This window comes from Balaenoptera physalus (genome assembly GCF_965194825.1).
Source record: "Balaenoptera physalus genome assembly, chromosome: 5".
NCBI lineage: Eukaryota > Metazoa > Chordata > Mammalia > Artiodactyla > Balaenopteridae > Balaenoptera > Balaenoptera physalus.
Genome location: NC_138884.1, coordinates 95,251,273 through 95,267,899, shown reverse-complemented (window position 1 = coordinate 95,267,899; position 16,627 = coordinate 95,251,273). Strand labels below are relative to the sequence as shown.

Here is a 16,627-nt window from a genome sequence, read left to right as displayed (position 1 = left end):
TTATCTTGTTATCTGCATGTGCTTGACTCAAAGGTTGAAATACTGACAGAGAAGAGCAAAACTAGTGAGGGAACCAGGTTGCTTCGTTGCTCTCAGCGTTAAGGGAAGTCATAGCATGTCCTTAGAAACCCAGCAAGATAAAAAGCTACAACAAAACTCCTAGAAACTTAATGGTGACTAATCATTTTGTTACATAATTTATTATTATATAAAGCTGGAGCATGTCAACGATTGCACCCTTAAAATTATATTTCACTTTAAACCCTGCATTTACCAATTTTTATGAGAACATGTACACATAAAGCCACACAAAATGAAGATTAAAGACCCATCAAGCACCATACATAAATAGTGACTGATATTATCATAATATAAGTGAATTTATCTTTTATTTAAAAAATAGAACTTTATTACCTTTGGGCTCATTTTTTGTCAAACGTATTTAAAACTATAGATGATGAATAATAGTCACCCAATACTACCACCACAGTGGCTGGAAGCAGAAGACAAGAATTGTAAACATCAAATTAAAATAACTCTTTACTTAGTATAACTTTAAACAAATAAGCAAGAAGGCAGAGCAAATTAATGTTTTTTAAATGATAGATTTGTCAGCATGATTTGTATATCTGGACTAGTGTCATATTAATTTTAAATATTACTTCGGCAGAAATTTGATGTAATTGGAAGAGTGAACTTCAGGATAAAATAACATTCGTAGGAAACATAGCTCCAACCCTCAACACTAAAGGCTTTTTTTTTTCTTTTAAGAAAGCCATCTACTTTTCTCAGCTAGGATTTGTTATTGCATAAAATAGTGAAACTAATACCTATTTTTTTAGGGCAGTTGTAAATTTTAGAAATGTGCATATAATGCTTCGCACATATGAAATAATAAATGGAAACTTGTAACTTGTTTAAGAGGCGACCTTGACTGTGGCGATGAGGACATGGCTGTATGCATATGTCAAAACTCACCAAATTATACTTTTTAAATATGTAAAATTTATTGTACTTTACGAAATTTTACACTAATAAAGCTACAAAACATCTATTTATGTGATCTGTGCACATTTCTCACGCTTTTTTGAATAGTAAAACAGAAGAGACAGTTGTTTCTCTTTCCTTTTCTGTCATATAGACATAAAAATGACAGTAAAATACTACATATTATTTATTGCTTTTTATTTACAAACACTTTGGGGAAAAATTACTATTGACAGGAACTCTATGAGACAGGAATTCAGATTTTTAAAATGTAAAAATTGAAGATCAGGCAATTTAAACAGTTTGTATAATACATGAGCCGCCATCAAATTTCCAGAAGCTGAATCTTGTCAAAATGTATAATGTACCTCCATAGATTTTTCTGGTAAGTCCGACATTACTAAGCGTTCAACCATAAACATTTTTAGGACATTTACTGCATTGCATGGAAAACATGGAGAAAATATCTGGTAATTGTATAACAAAAAAAGAATAGCAAGGAATGATATAGCACTTAATTATATGTATGGAACACCGAAGACTGCAAATTTACCTATTCCTTCCTTCTCTCCCTTCCCCCGCTCTTCCTCCATCTCTCCCTCTCTTGCTATGTTTCTTTCTTTCTTAAAAAATAAGATAACTTGCATTCTCAAATTTCTTTGTGTCTACCCAGTCTGTTTGCCATAGAGGTATTTTTGACTATTCTTCAAAAATAGTAGAGAACGAGAGAGAGGGAGCGCACACTCCCCCTTATCTGAGGTTTTGCTTTCAGAGATGTCAGCTACCCTTGGTGAACCATGATCTAAACATTTCGTATGGAAAATCCCAGAAATAAACAAATTATAAGTTTTAAATCGTGCACCATTCTGGGGAGTGTAAAGAAATCTCACGCAAACCTGGTCCGCCCACCCTGAATGTGAATCATTCCTTTGTCCAGCGTATCGGTGTGTATGTATAGGGAAAAACATAGTATACATAGGGTTTGGTACTATTCAAGGTTTCAGGCATCCACTGAGGGTCTTGGAGCATACTCCCCAAGGATAAGGGCTCGGGGGCGGGGGGGTGGCTAACATATATATGTGTGTATACACACACACGTAAATGAGTTTTGCCAATTCATCTTGAATCAAGCAACCATACTGAACTACCTCATATTCTATACATTTCAGCTATTTTTCTTGAAATTTATTTAGATGTTTTATGCAGAGAATAAGTTAACCTGAAAAGTCATAATTGTGGGCCATCTCTCCAATGTTTGTTATAAAAATTGATGTTTCAACTCATTATTTTATTTAGCTGCATTTCATACTATTGCATAGTTGTACAATAATGTATTTAATATTCCATACTGTTGCATATCTAGGTGGTTTTCTAAATTTTTAAACAATAATAAGCTAAAGAAATAAACAGAGTAACTACAGCAATGATTATTTCCTTAAAATAAATTCCTGAGAGTAGAATTGTTTAGTGGAAGGCTTTAAAAAATATTTTCGTACTTGTAGACTCACAGGTATACCTCGTTTTATTGCACTTCTATTTACTGTGTTTTGCAGATAACATCCCTTCATAACAATGCACCAAAAAAGGGATCATTCAGTTGAAAAATGTTAAGGAAACTTTTTTCTTCCTTATCCTGCATATTAAAAAGGGAGTTTTTTCATTTAGGATAGGCAGAAACTAAGCTTACATTCATTCAAGAAAATTAATTGATCACATATCATGTGCCATTAACAAGCACTGTTAGAATCCATCTTGGAATTGTGCAGGGTCATGGAAATCTGTGCACAAGGAATACCAGATATTATCACCTCCCCTCCACACCCCAAATCATGCTGCTAACAAACTTCCATTGTAAAAAAGAGAACTGAGTTGTATAAAAGTGTTTGGCATTAACCTTTGAGCTGTCCACATCTTACTGATACATATGAACATTCCACAAGTGTCTTCTCCGATTATCTCAGACATTACTTGCATGTACTTTCCATACACAGATATCAAATCAAAGTTCTGACTGAGTAATTCCACCAATATTTCCTCCATAACTTTTTGTGTTCAAGCTTCTATTATCTGGTAGATACATGTTCTTCCTAAGGAATAATGTCTGTACTTATATTGCAGACCAAGATGTATTATTGTACACTAATATGTTTCCAGAATTTTGAAAGCAACACTTAACTACTTTGTGTTGTACCTTACAACAGAAACAATTTGAACTAGAGGGCAAACTATCCCTGCTGCATGATGACTGCCAAGATACTTGATGGATGCACCCAGCATTTATCAATACTTACTCTAATATGATCTTTCTTTCTCTATAAAACTTCCAAATTTCTCTGCATTCAAATAAATAATAAATGGAACACATTTTTATGCAGACCTTGTTCATAGTAGAATATTCTTGGATTCCATTCATTTTATTGCTTTATTACTTCCCAATTTTAAAGTCAACATGATTCCATAACTAAATGTAACTAAATATTCCATAACTCCATAAGTCTATAAACAAATGTAAAAATAGTGTCAAATTATTTGTTTATCTGATTATCTGTCATTGTTTATATATCTCTGTTTAATTATCTTCATTAAACTGAGTTAAAAGCTCAGTGTTGTTTTATGGGGATTTTTGGTTAATTAAATTATTTCCCTGACGAGCTGTCTATAATTAGTAGTCTTACATTACAAATTTAATTAAAATAGTTCAGTTCAAAAAATACTTTAGTGTTTATTATCTTTTTACCACTGTGTTTACTACTAGAAATATAAAAGTAAACACATCTCAGACCCTTCATTGAGTACGGCATAGATTAGTTCAAGAAATATATGCAAGACAATAACATTCTATGAAAGTTTATAATAAAGACAAGTGAATAATGCACAAAATAAATAAACAGTTGAAAATAGTTAATATTATTTCTGCTGTTTTTCAACTGAAATCATGCCATTTAAAAATTAATATGGTTTCCAACTGGAAAATAATCATTTTCCAATTGATCTATAATTATTTTCTAATTTAAGTTTATAAATCACAACTGGTATTATTACTATGGAACATGAATTCATATTACATGAAAACAATACAGAAAACACTAATTTATATAATGCTATTGATAAATGAAAATTTTACTGAATATTGTAAGAACATTAACCAGCAAAGTTTTAAATCTAAACTTTGCACATTAAAGCTGCATTTCAGGTGTGGAGACATTCAGTGCAGAAAAACAAACAAGTGACTACACCTTTTGGCTCAGATATTAGAAACAATTTGAAAACTAAATCAGTTTTGTCATAAAACTATATTTTCTTCTCATGTTTTCAATTTTCTATAATGTCAGTCTGATTAAAAGGCATTTATCTTGTATCTGAACTATTGAAGATGTTTCATTAAGAGATCAATGCTAGAGTATAATTTGACATATTTTTTCTCTGTTCAAACATATAAGGGGTCTTCATAAAGATAAGCAAATGGAGAGGAGTTTGCATTCCCCCAATGATAAAGGATTTTTCTCTTGAAATGACATCATTATTCCCTCAAATGCAAGGATTACTTTGCTGATATGAAAAAGTGTTCATGCAAATCATTTGATTGAGACTTGAACAGTAAAGTTTCAGTTCTATACCCTGAAATGAAACTAACATAACAAGCATAGATATGGTATTTTCAGAATTTTTCTTTGATAGATATAATATAAAATAAACTTGTAGGAATACTCAAAAGACGATACTACTAAGACATTATTTAATGCATATGAAGCACTTTTTAAACACCTAGAGAAAAGTAAGTACTTACTAAATGTCGAGTATTACTATTATTATATCAATGAAATAAAAACACATGAATATAGACCATTTTCTCAAGATTTTGCAAACATTCTAAGGAAGTAAAAAACAGAAATAAGTACAGTGATTTCTGACTTTTATATAATCATTGACACAAAGTGATGTACTGGTACTACTATGCCCATTAGTAAAATATTAGAATACTTACACACACATTTATAAATAGCTACGGCTCTGAGCCCCAGCTGCCACAGTTTGGCCCGCCCCTGGAGGTCCCCATGATTTACCAATGATGGGATTTATTCCTTACGAAGAGTTCTTCAACTCCACTACCAAGACCAGGGTCCTTTCTGATTGTTGGATGCCTATTTTACACCAGAAGTTGTTAAACATTTTGGGTTTTACTCCTGAATTTACAATATACCAGTATGACAAAGTGGAAAGTATATCAGAGCACATGCTTTTGGATCTTTATTCTACTGTTAAAGTGAACAAAATTAGAGCCTTGTTTTCCTCATCTATAACAATGACCGTAATTCCATATATCATTCAAATTTTGAATATAAAATATTTTTTGTATAAAATTATCTAGAAAATTAATCCTAAACAAAAAATGTATTCTGTCTGAAAGTTTTTAATATTTTTTCTTATATCCTTTTTATCTCAATTTATATGAAACACTTTCCAGACTCCCGGGTGAGTCATGTAAAGCAGTTCTCAATAATCAATTTATTTATTCCCAAATGTTTAGTTTCTTTTGTCCAAGCACTTATCTGGCAATAGAGAGGCATGATGTAACAAAACAAAACAATACCCAAAAAAAAGTTCCACTATCATGAACCTTACAGTTTCACGGGAAAAGAGATCAAAAAGAGGTAAATAAATTAATAAGAAAATGTTAATGAAAAGAGCTATGGTGATAAAACTGATGCTTCTGCATCATAATAGTGCGTTGTCTTATTACTCTCACAATATAGTCTTTATCATAATAGTAGTCACAACTCTTTTCTTCACCCAAATTTGAATTATTTCAAGCTAATGAAATGTGATATTTGAATATGAAGCATTTAATCAATTGCTGTTTCATTAATAGGACAAAGGAGAAAAGCAGTAAGATTTGAACTGGTCAAAAGATGAGTCCAGGAGGAGATACAACTTCAGAGATATTCAGCATATTGGCTCTTCTTCCTGCAGAAAGAGAAGGAGTGTAGAAGACGGATGGCATAATGAAATCTCATCCAATTATCCAAATTCTACTCAAAGAAGATCTCTTCCATAGTATGCAGAGACCAAAATCATTTGTGGGGAGGTGGATATATGTCTTGGGCTAACTACAGAATAATTTTTAAAAGTTTGCTTTATATGACAGTGGATCCCAAAGGTGGAGCTTGAATCTGTTGACCTCTGTCTATGTCAGTGAATGTAACCAAGTTAGCCTTTGCTGTACTCAGCTGCCCTTTAATTCAGTTGCCTGCCCTGATTGTTTCTAATCACATTTTAAGTATATCTCAAATTGTTTTTTCCTTGAGTATGCCCCATTATATGGCCCAGTAGGTGGGCTTCTTTCTCTATCAAAATTTAACAACCCAGAATAAAGATAGGGCTGTCCTGAAATTAAGTGCCCAATTTAAGGAAAGTTTTTGCCGCTTTTAAATTTGTAAATGATACTGGCTCACAAAGGAAAAGGACACTTAATTCCTTCAGGTCCTTTAAACTGTTCTGTATAAATTTCATTAAGGTCCATGGCACTTTTTAGTCACTGAATTAGAAAGTATCCATGGAAATTGTGGGGATCCATGAGAAACAGATTATTTTATTATTTTCTTCAGTAGATAAAGGATGTCATTGTAATTTACATTTTTTAAATTCAATGTCATCATCACAGAATTTCAGAAAAAAACCTTTCTGTTTTATATATGCACATGTAGATATACATATAAACACAGATATATTTACATGTATGTAATATTAAAAACACTGTAAGATTTTTGTCTGCGTATATAAATATATATATATATTTGAGTGAGCATGTCTCTCTATAAATACATACATATATGCACATGTGTATTTTTTGTCTGTTTATATATATACATATATATTCTATTTTCATATATATCATATTTGTTGATATGTATATATATCTCTTTTTATATTTTTATTTTGTATAATATTCATAAGCCTTGAAACATTCTATAAGCTATGACAAGTTCCTACAGACTGTAAAAAGTACTCACTCTGTCTTATGTAGAAGCAAATATACAACAATTACAATATATATCTAATATCCCAAGGTATTTCTCAGTTGTACTGATAAACACCATATGTTTTTTTCACTAGGGACTTTGAAGATCTAAGTATAAATTTGATTTTTATCTACTGTCAGTGGAATTTTGAATAAAATCATAAAGCAATTTACCAAACACACTTACAAATGTTGACTATTTCTGGAAAAATAACAATATCTAAAAATTATCAGAAGGATGGATTTCAAAAGACATGCTCTTGAAATCAATAAAACTCAAGTTGTCAAATCCTTCTTCCTCAATATAAAGCTAATGGCTTCTAGTTTTTAAAAATCAACATTTATTTGGAAGAAAGATACATGGTTCTAGAGAATCCAAATAGTCCCAAAATTCTTAAACCAGTCAAAGATACAGTTAAGACACACTAAACTTGAAGACTGGAAGAAAACTGGGGAAAATAGAACACATTTTAAAATTGGCACTTACTTTGAATAATATTTCTTCTAATTAAAATATTCCAGCAATCTTTGGATAAAAGTTATCAAATCATGTAGAAGTAGCATTTTGTTTTTTTAAATGACAATATAAAATCTGCTTAAAATTGATATTTCATAAACAATTTAAATTCTTATTTAAATTGAATTATTCAGTGCTCATTATGAAGAAAATAAATTGTAGCAAACGTACTTATTTACATTTAATTTTCTTGATGTTGACATGTAATATTAAATCAGAATTGATTAGTATACCGTAAATAATATGCATTTTCTATGAATAAGCAACATAATATAAAAAGTAGGAATTGTAAAATTGGACATTGTCAGAGGAGGTCTGTGAATTTCCTTACACTGTGTCTAAATTAAAGTATATGAATTTGAGAGGTGGGGTCAGGTCCAGAGCTTTCTTTGCTGCAATTCATTTTTGGCTCTGTGACACTAAAATAGGTTAGTAAATATTGATCTAGGCTTCTGTCCAAAGTTATCATTACCAAAAAGTGTTCCATGGAATACTAGTTTGTGAATATATTCCCATTCTGCCCTCCTTCAAATAAAGACTCTTGTCAAGTAAATTTGAGATATCATATGTATTATGCTTTCATATTAAATATTTACTTTGCAGCAACTTGCAAAAATACAAACCTTGTTACACACTTCAGTAGGGAAATTAAGAATTGATTCTAGAAATATAATTTGGCATCAGATCTAGAATGCTTGAATGACTAGATAAAGAGGTTCAATTTAACTATGTGGGCAAAAGTGTACCATTTAAAGAGAGAGGAGTGATGAAAGTGATGTTTCCACCATCAGTTTGCAAAGAGAACTGCTAAGGAAGAGACATGCTCTAGAGAGAGCCCAGGAGGTTACTGTAACAACTGAAGTCCTTTCTTTATTAATTTGATCACATCCAGATTTTATCATAAATATTTAACATGGTATCTCCTCATTGGTGAGGTTTTAAGTTGGTCAGTACATTATAAGCTATCGCATTCTATTCTTTCAAAGTTCTCTGACTCTCTCATTCTCCTGCATTTCACTCTCACACTCACACACACTGTTGCACTGCTCCGACTGCCTTAGCTGCAATTTATCCCATGCCATGAATGAAATGCCTATACCTCAATTTCATTTCTGGTCGCAGTTTTCCAATTTTGAGATCATTTCCTCTTCTTATTGACTTTTAGAGTAGACAGAAGAATTTATTAGGATCAATTTTATCTATTGCTTTTAGAATTCTATAACTTCAATAAGGTCATGAAAGGTTATTGATTCTTTATTAAAATGAATAAGCCCAATTTCCTCAAACTTTTCTCTCAAATAACATCTTTGATTCTGATACACTGTGTGTTCTGTTCCCTCAAGGGTAATTATACCATTGAGTAGCTATATGCCAAACAGTATTTCACAACATGTTCCAGCCATGTCCAGAATCACAAAAAGATTGCTCTTGTTTAAGTGGAATTGCTCTAATAGAATATCTGCTATCTTTTTATCCATACATTAGGTTTTGGGTTCATGGGTATTATTGTAACTATAAAATAATTTTCCTCTGTCAAGGTTATTAGCTTAAGGCCCGTTTAGCTGAAATTAGCAGATTTATTTCTCTAGTCTTTCTTTATTATAACTGTCTTTCCCTGAATAGTGTACCAATTTACATCTTATCTGACAAAAAATTTTTACATGCTTTGTTGCATTCTCATTATTCAAGATAAATTGCAAGTATGCCATTTTTAAAGTCCTGCAATTTTTGTAAGTTTATCATAGATATTTTAATTGTAATAATAGCTTAAATGTAAAACATGAAATAGAATTATAAATGATTAATTCTATGAAAATATTTCTAATGTAAAATAACATTAGAGGTTTTTTTGCTCCAGTTTTAGGCAAATGCCCTTAAACATCCAAACTCAATTGTTTTATAAATTAAGAAAGTATGAACTAGTAATGATATAGCACTAAGTAGGGAAACACATACTATGTGTTCAATATTTGTGTCAAATAATTCTCATGATTTTGCCACAAATGCCTCTCTGTATCCTCCTCCCATGTAAACTCAGCTTTCAATAACCATGAAACCATATAATATTGATAGCTAAAAGATATAAGGGTAAGAAGAGGTGTTTTAAAAGAAGTCCTGAAGTCTTTTATTTTGTATTTAATATATTTATTTATTTACTTTTTAGACATCGATATTGGAGTATAATTAATTTACAATGGTGTGTTAGTTTATGCTGTGTAACAAAGTGAATCAGCTATACATATACATATATCCCCATATCTCCTCCCTCTTACGTCTCACTCCCACACTCCCTGTCCCACCCCTGTAGGTGGTCACAAAGCACTGAGCTGATCTCCCTGTGCTATTCGGCTGCTTCCCACTAGCTATCTATTTTACATTTGGTAGTGTATATATCTCCATGCCACTCTCTCACTTCGTCCCAGCTTACCCTTCCTCCTCCCCATTTCCTCAAGTCCATTCTCTACATCTGCGTCTCTATTCCTGTCCTGTCCCTAGGTTCTTCAGAATCATTTATTTATTTATTTTTAGATTCCAAATATATGTGTTAGCATACAGTATTTGTTTTTCTCTTCCTGACTTACTTCACTCTGTATGACAGTCTCTAGGTCCATCCACCTCACTACAAATAACTCAGTTTCATTTCTTTTTACGGCTGAGTAACATTCCATCGTATATATGTGCCACATCTTCTTTATCCATTCATCTGTCAATAGACACTTATATTCCTTCCATGTCCTGGCAATTGTAAATAGTGCTGCAATGAACATTGTGGTACATGTACCTTTTTGAATTACGGTTTTCTCAGGGTATATGCCCAGTAGTGCGATTGCTTGGTCGTAAGGTAGTTCTATTTTTAGTTTTTTAAGGAACATCCATTCTGTTCTCCATAGTGGTTGGATCAACTTACATTCCTACCAACAGTGTAAAAGGTTTCCCTTTTCTCCACACCCTCTCCAGCATTTATTGTTTGTAGATTTTTGATGATGGCCATTCTGTTGATGGCAGTAAGGTGATACTTCATTGTAGTTTTGAGTTGCATTTCTCTAATGACTAGTGAAATTGAGTGTCCTTTCATGTGTTTGTTGGAATCTGTATATCTTCTATGGAGAAATGTCTGTTTAGGTCTTCTGCCCATTTTTGGATTGGGTTGTTTGTTCTTTTGATATTCAGCTGCATGAGCTGCTTGTATATTTTGGAGGTTAATCCTTTGTCAGTTGCTTCATTTGCAAATATTTTATCCCATTTGGAGGTTTGTCTTTTCATCTTGCTTATGGTTTCCTTTGCTGTGACAAAAGCTTTTAAGTTTCATTAGGTCCCATTTGTTTATTTTTGTTTTTATTTCTATTTCTCTAGGAGGTGGGTCTAAAAGGATCTTGCTGTGATTTTTGTCATAGAGTGTTGTGCCTATGTTTCCCTCTAAGAGTTTTACAGTGTCAGGCTTTACATTTAGGTCTTTAATCCATTTTGAGTTGATTTTTGTGTATGTGTATGGTATGGTGTTAGGAAGTGTTCTAATTTCATTCTTTTACATGTAGCTGTCCAGTTTACCCAGCACCACTTACTGATGAAGCTATCTTTCTCCATTGTATATTTTGAACTCCTTTATCAAAGATAAGGTGACCATAGGTGTGTGGGTTTATCTCTAGGCTTTCTATCCTGTTCCATTGATCTATATTTCTGTTTTTGTGCCAGTACCATACTGTCTTGATGACTGTAGCTTTGCAGTATAGTCTGAAGTCAGGGAGCCTGATTCCTCCAGCTCCGTTTTTCTATCTCAAGATTGCTATTGCGATTTGGGGTCTTTTGTTTTTCCATACTAATTGTGAAAATTTTTTTTCTAGTTCTGTGAAAAATGCCATTGGTAGTTTGATAAGGATTGCAATCAATCTGTAGATTGCTTTGGGTAGTATAGTCATTTTCACAATATTGATTTTTCCAATGGTATCTCTCCATCTGTTTGTATCATCTTTAATTTCTTTCATCACTGTCTTAAAGTTTTCTGCATACAGGTCCTTAAGTAGGTTTATTCCTAGGTATTTTATTCTTTTTGTTACAATGGTAAAAGGGAGTGATTTCCTTAATTTGTCTTTTGGATTATTGGTCATTAGTATATAGGAATGCAAGAGATTTTGTACTAATTTTGTATCCTGCAGTTTACCAAAATCATTGATCAGCTCTAGTAGTTTTCCAGTCGCATCTTTAGGATTCTCTATGTATAGTATCATGTCATCTGCAAACAGTGACAGTTTTACTTCTTCTTTTCTGATTTGGATTCCTTTCATTTCTTTTTCTTCTCTGATTGCTGTGGCTAAAACTTCCAAAAATATGTTGAATAATATTGGTGAGAGTGGACAAACTTGTCTTGTTCCTGATCTTAGTGGAAATGGTTTCAGCTTTTCACCATTGAGAATGATGTTGTCTGTAGGTTTGCCATATATGGCCTTTATTATGTTGAGGTAAGTTCCCTGTATGCCTACTTTCTTCAGGGTTTTTATCATAAATGGGTGTTGCATTTTGTTGAAAGATTTTTCTGCATCTATTGAGATGATCATATGGTTTTTCTCCTTCAATTTGTTAATATAGTTTATCACATTGATTGATTTGTGTATATTGAAGATTCCTTGCATTCCTGGGATAAACCCCACTTGATCATGGTGCATGATCCTTTTAATGTGCTGATGGATTCTGTTTACTAGCATTCTGTTTAGGAATTTTGCACCTATGTTCATCAGTGATACTGGCTTGTAGTTTTTTTTTTTTGTGACATCTTTGTCCGGTTTTGGTATCAGGGTGATTATGGCCTCGTAGAATGAGTTTGAGAGTCTTCCTCCCTTTGCTATATTTTGGAATTGTTTGAGAAAGATAGGTGTTAGCTCTTCTCTAAATGTTTGATAGAATTCCCCTTTGAAGCCATCTGGTCATGGTCTCTTGTTTGTTGGAAGATTTTTAATCACAGTTTCAATTTTAATGCTTGTGATTGGTCTGTTTATATTTTCTATTTCTTCCTGGTTCAGTCTTGGAAGGTTGTGCTTTTCTAAGAATTTGTCCATTTCTTCCAGGGTGTCCATTTTATTGGCATATCGTTGCTTGTTGTAATCTCTCATGATCCTTTGTATTTCTGCAGTGTCAGTTATTACTTCTCCTTTTTCATTTCTAATTCTATTGATTTGAGTCTTTTCCCTCTTTTTCTTGATGAGCCTGGCTAATGGTTTATCCATTTTTTTTATCTTCTCAAAAAAGCTTTTAGTTTTATTGATCTTTGCTATCATTTCCTTCATTTCTTTTTCATTTATTTCTGATCTGATCTTTATGATTTCTTTCCCTCGGTTAACTTTGGGGTTTATTTTGTTTTTCTTTCTCTAATTGCTTTATGTGAAAGGTTAAGTTGCTTATTAGAGACGTTTCTTGTTTTTTGAGGTAGGATTGTATTGTTATAAACTTCCGTCTTAGAACTGCTTTTGCTACATCCCGTAGGTTTTAGGTCATCATGTTTTCACTGTCATCTTTTTCTAGGTATTTTTCAATTTCCTCTTTGATTTCTTCAGTTATCTCTTGGTTATTTATTAGCGTATTGCTAAGCCTTCATGTGTTTGCATTTTTTACAGACTTTTTCCTGTAATTGATATCTAGTCGCATAGCATTGTGGTCCAAAAAGATACTTGATATGATTTCAATTTTCTTAAATTTACCAAGGCTTGGTTTGTGACCCAAGATATGGTCTAACCTGGAGACTGTTCCATGAGCACTTGAGAAGAGAGTTTATTCTTTTGTTTTTGAATGGAATGTCCTATAAATATCAATTAAGTCCATCTTGTTTAATGTATCATTTAAAGCTTGTGTTTCCTTATTTATTTTCATTTTGGATGATTTGTCCATTGTTGAAAGTGGGGTGTTAAAGTCCCCTACTATTATTGTGCTACTGTCAATTTCCCCTTTTATGGTGGTTAACATTTGTCTTATGTATTGAGGTCCTCCTCTATTGGGTGCATACATTTTTACAGTTGTTATATCTTCTTCTTGGATTGATCCCTTGATCATTATGTAGTGTCCTTCTTTGTCTCTTGTAATAGTCTTTATTTCAAAGTCTATTTTGTCTGATATGAGAATTGCTACTCCAGCTTTCTTTTGATTTCCATTTGCATGGAATATCTTTTTCCATCCCCTCACTTTCAGTCTGTATGTGTCCCTAGGTCTGAAGTGGGTCTCTTGTAGACAGCATATATACAGATCTTGTTTTTGTATCCATTAATCCAGTCTATGTCTTTTGGTTGGAGCATTTAATCCATTCACATTTAAGGTAATTATTGATATGTATATTCCTATTATCATTTTCTTAATTGTTTTGGGTGTGTTATTCTAGGTCTTTTCCTTCTCTTGTGTTTCCTGCCTAGAGAGGTTCCTTTAGCATTTGTTGTAAAGCTGGATCATGGTGCTGAATTCTATTAACTTTTGCTTGTCTGTAAAGGTTTTAATTTCTCTATCAAATCTGAATGAGGTCCTTGCTGGGTAGAGTAACCTTGGTTGTAGATTTTTCTCTTTTATCACTTTAAATATGTTCTGCCACTCTCTTCTGGCTTGCAGAGTTTCTGCTGAAAGATCAGCTGTTAACCTTATGGGGATTCCCTTGTATGTTATTTTTTTGTTTTTCCTTCACTGCTTTTAATATTTTTTCTTTGTATTTAATTTTTGATAGTTTCATTAATATTTGTCTTGGCATGTTTCTCCTTGGATTTATCCTGTATGGGGCTCTCTGTGCTTCCTGGACTTGATTGACTATTTCCTTTCCCATATTAGGGGAGTTTTCAACTATAATCTCTTCAAATATTTTCTCAGTTCCTTTCTTTTTCTCTTCTTCTTGGACCCCTGTAATTAGAATATTTGTGCATTTAATGTTGTCCCAGAGGTCTCTGAGATTGTCCTCAAATCTTTTCATTCTTTTTCCTTTATTCTGCTCTGTGGTAGTTATTTCCACTATTTTATCTTCCAGGTCACTTATCTGTTCTTCTGCCTCAGTTATTCTGCTATTGATTCCTTCTAGAGAATTTTTTATTTCATTTGTTGTGTTGTTCATCATTGTTTGTTTGCTCTTTAGTTCTTCTAGGTCCTTGTGAAACATTTCTTGTGGAAACATTTTCTCCATTCTATTTCCAAGATTTTGGACCATCTTTACTATAATTACTCTGAATTCTTTTTAAGGTAGACTGCGTATTTCCTCTTCATTTGTTTTTTCCTGGAGGGTTTTTACCTTGCTCCTTCATCTGCTATGTATTTCTGAGTCTTCTCATTTTGCTTAACTTACTGTGTTTGCAGTCTCTTTTTTGCAGGCTGCTGGTTCGTAGTTCCCGTTGTTTTTGTGTCTGCTCCCAATGGGTAAGGCTGGTTCAGTGGGTTGTGTAGGCTTCCTGCTGGTGGGAACTGGTGACTGTGTTTGGTGGATGAGGCTGGATATTGTCTTTCTGGTGGGCAGGACCGCATCCAGTGGTGTGTTTTGGGCTGTCTGTTCACTTAATATGAGGAAGTCTCTCTGCTAATGGGTGGGGTTGTGTCCTGTCTTGCTAGTTTTTTGACATGGGGAGTTCAGCACTGGAGCTTACTGGTCATTGAGTGGAGCTGGATCTTAGTGTTGAGACGGAGATCTCTGGAAGAGCTCTAGTCAATTGATATTACATGGGGTCAGGAGGTCTCTGGTGGTCCAATGTCCTGAACTCGGCTCTCCTACCTCAGAGGCTCAGGCCTGACCCCGGCCAGAGCACCAAAACCCTGTCAGCCACACCACTCAGAAGAAAAGAGAGAAAAAGAAAGAAAGAAAGGAAGAAAAAATAAATTTATTAAAAATAATTGTAAAAAATTAAAAAGTAATTTAAAAAAAGAAAAAAATAAGAGAGCAACCAAACCAAAAAAAAAAATCCACCAATGATAACAAGCACTAAAATGAACACTAAAAAAAAAAAAAAAGAACAGACAGAAACCTAAGGCTAATAGCAAAAGCAAAGCTATACATAGAAAATCACACAAAGAAGCATACACATACACACTCACAAAAAGAGAAAAAGGAAAAAAAAAATATATATATATATATAAAAGGGAAGAGAGCAACCAAATCTATAACCAAATCTACTAATGACAATAAGCTCTAAATACTAAACTAAGATAAACATAAAACCAAAAACAAATTAGATGTAGAAAAACTCCATGTCTAAAGTTGCTCCCAAAGTCCACCACCTCAATTTTGGGATGATTCGTTGTCTACTCAGGAATTTCAGAGATGCAGGGTACATCATGTTGATTGTGAAGATTTAATCCGCTGCTCTTGAGGCTGCTGGGAGAGATTTCCCTTTCTCTTCTTTGTTCGCACAGCTCCTGGGGTTCAGGTTTGGATTTTGCCCCACATCTGCATGTAGGTAGCCTGAGGGCTTCTGTTCCCCACCTAGACAGGACAAGTTTAAAGTAGCAGCTGTTTAGGGGGCTCTGGCTCACTCAGTCTTGGGGGAGGGAGGGGTACAGAATGCGGGGTGAGCCTGCATTGGCAGAGGCTGGCATGACATTGCAACAGCCTGAGGCACCTCGTGTGTTCTCCAGGGGAAGTTGTCCCTGGTTCATGGGACCTTGGCAGTGGCGGGCTGCACAGTCTCCTGAGATGGGTGGTTTGGATCATGACCTGTGCTTGCACACAGGATTCTTGGTGGCTGCAGCAGCAGCCTTAGCATTTCATGCCCATCTCTGGCAACCACGCTGATAGCTGCAGCTCACGCCCATCTCTGGAGCTCATTTAGGTGCTGGTCTCAATCCCCTCTCCTGTGTACCCTGAAACAATGGCCTCTTGCCTCTTAGGCAGTTCCAGACTTTTCCCCAGACTCCCTCCTGGCTAACTGTGGTGCACTAGCCCCCTTCAGGCTGTGTTCATGCAGCCAGCCCCAGTCCTCTCCATGGGATCTTATCTCCGAAACCCAAGCCTCAGCTCCCAGTCCACACCTGTCCTGAAGGGTGATCAGACAGGCCTCTCAGTCTGGTGAGTGCTGGTCACTACTGATCTTCTGTGTTGGAATCTCTCTGCTTTGCCCTCTGCACCCCTGTTGCTGCGCTCTCCGCCATGGCTCCAAAGC

At 34.1% G+C, this 16,627-nt stretch overlaps 1 long non-coding RNA gene across 1 annotated transcript in view; it reads right to left on the bottom strand.

Moving 5' to 3' along the window:
* Positions 1 to 2,287: 2,287 nt before the first annotated feature.
* LOC309662146 overlaps positions 2,288 to 16,627 on the bottom strand; it is a 1,064,955-nt gene continuing 1,050,615 nt past the window's right edge. The window contains exon 2 of the long non-coding RNA XR_014264536.1: positions 2,288 to 15,626. This is a non-coding gene — a long non-coding RNA (uncharacterized lncRNA). The remainder of the gene's footprint in view (positions 15,627 to 16,627) is intronic.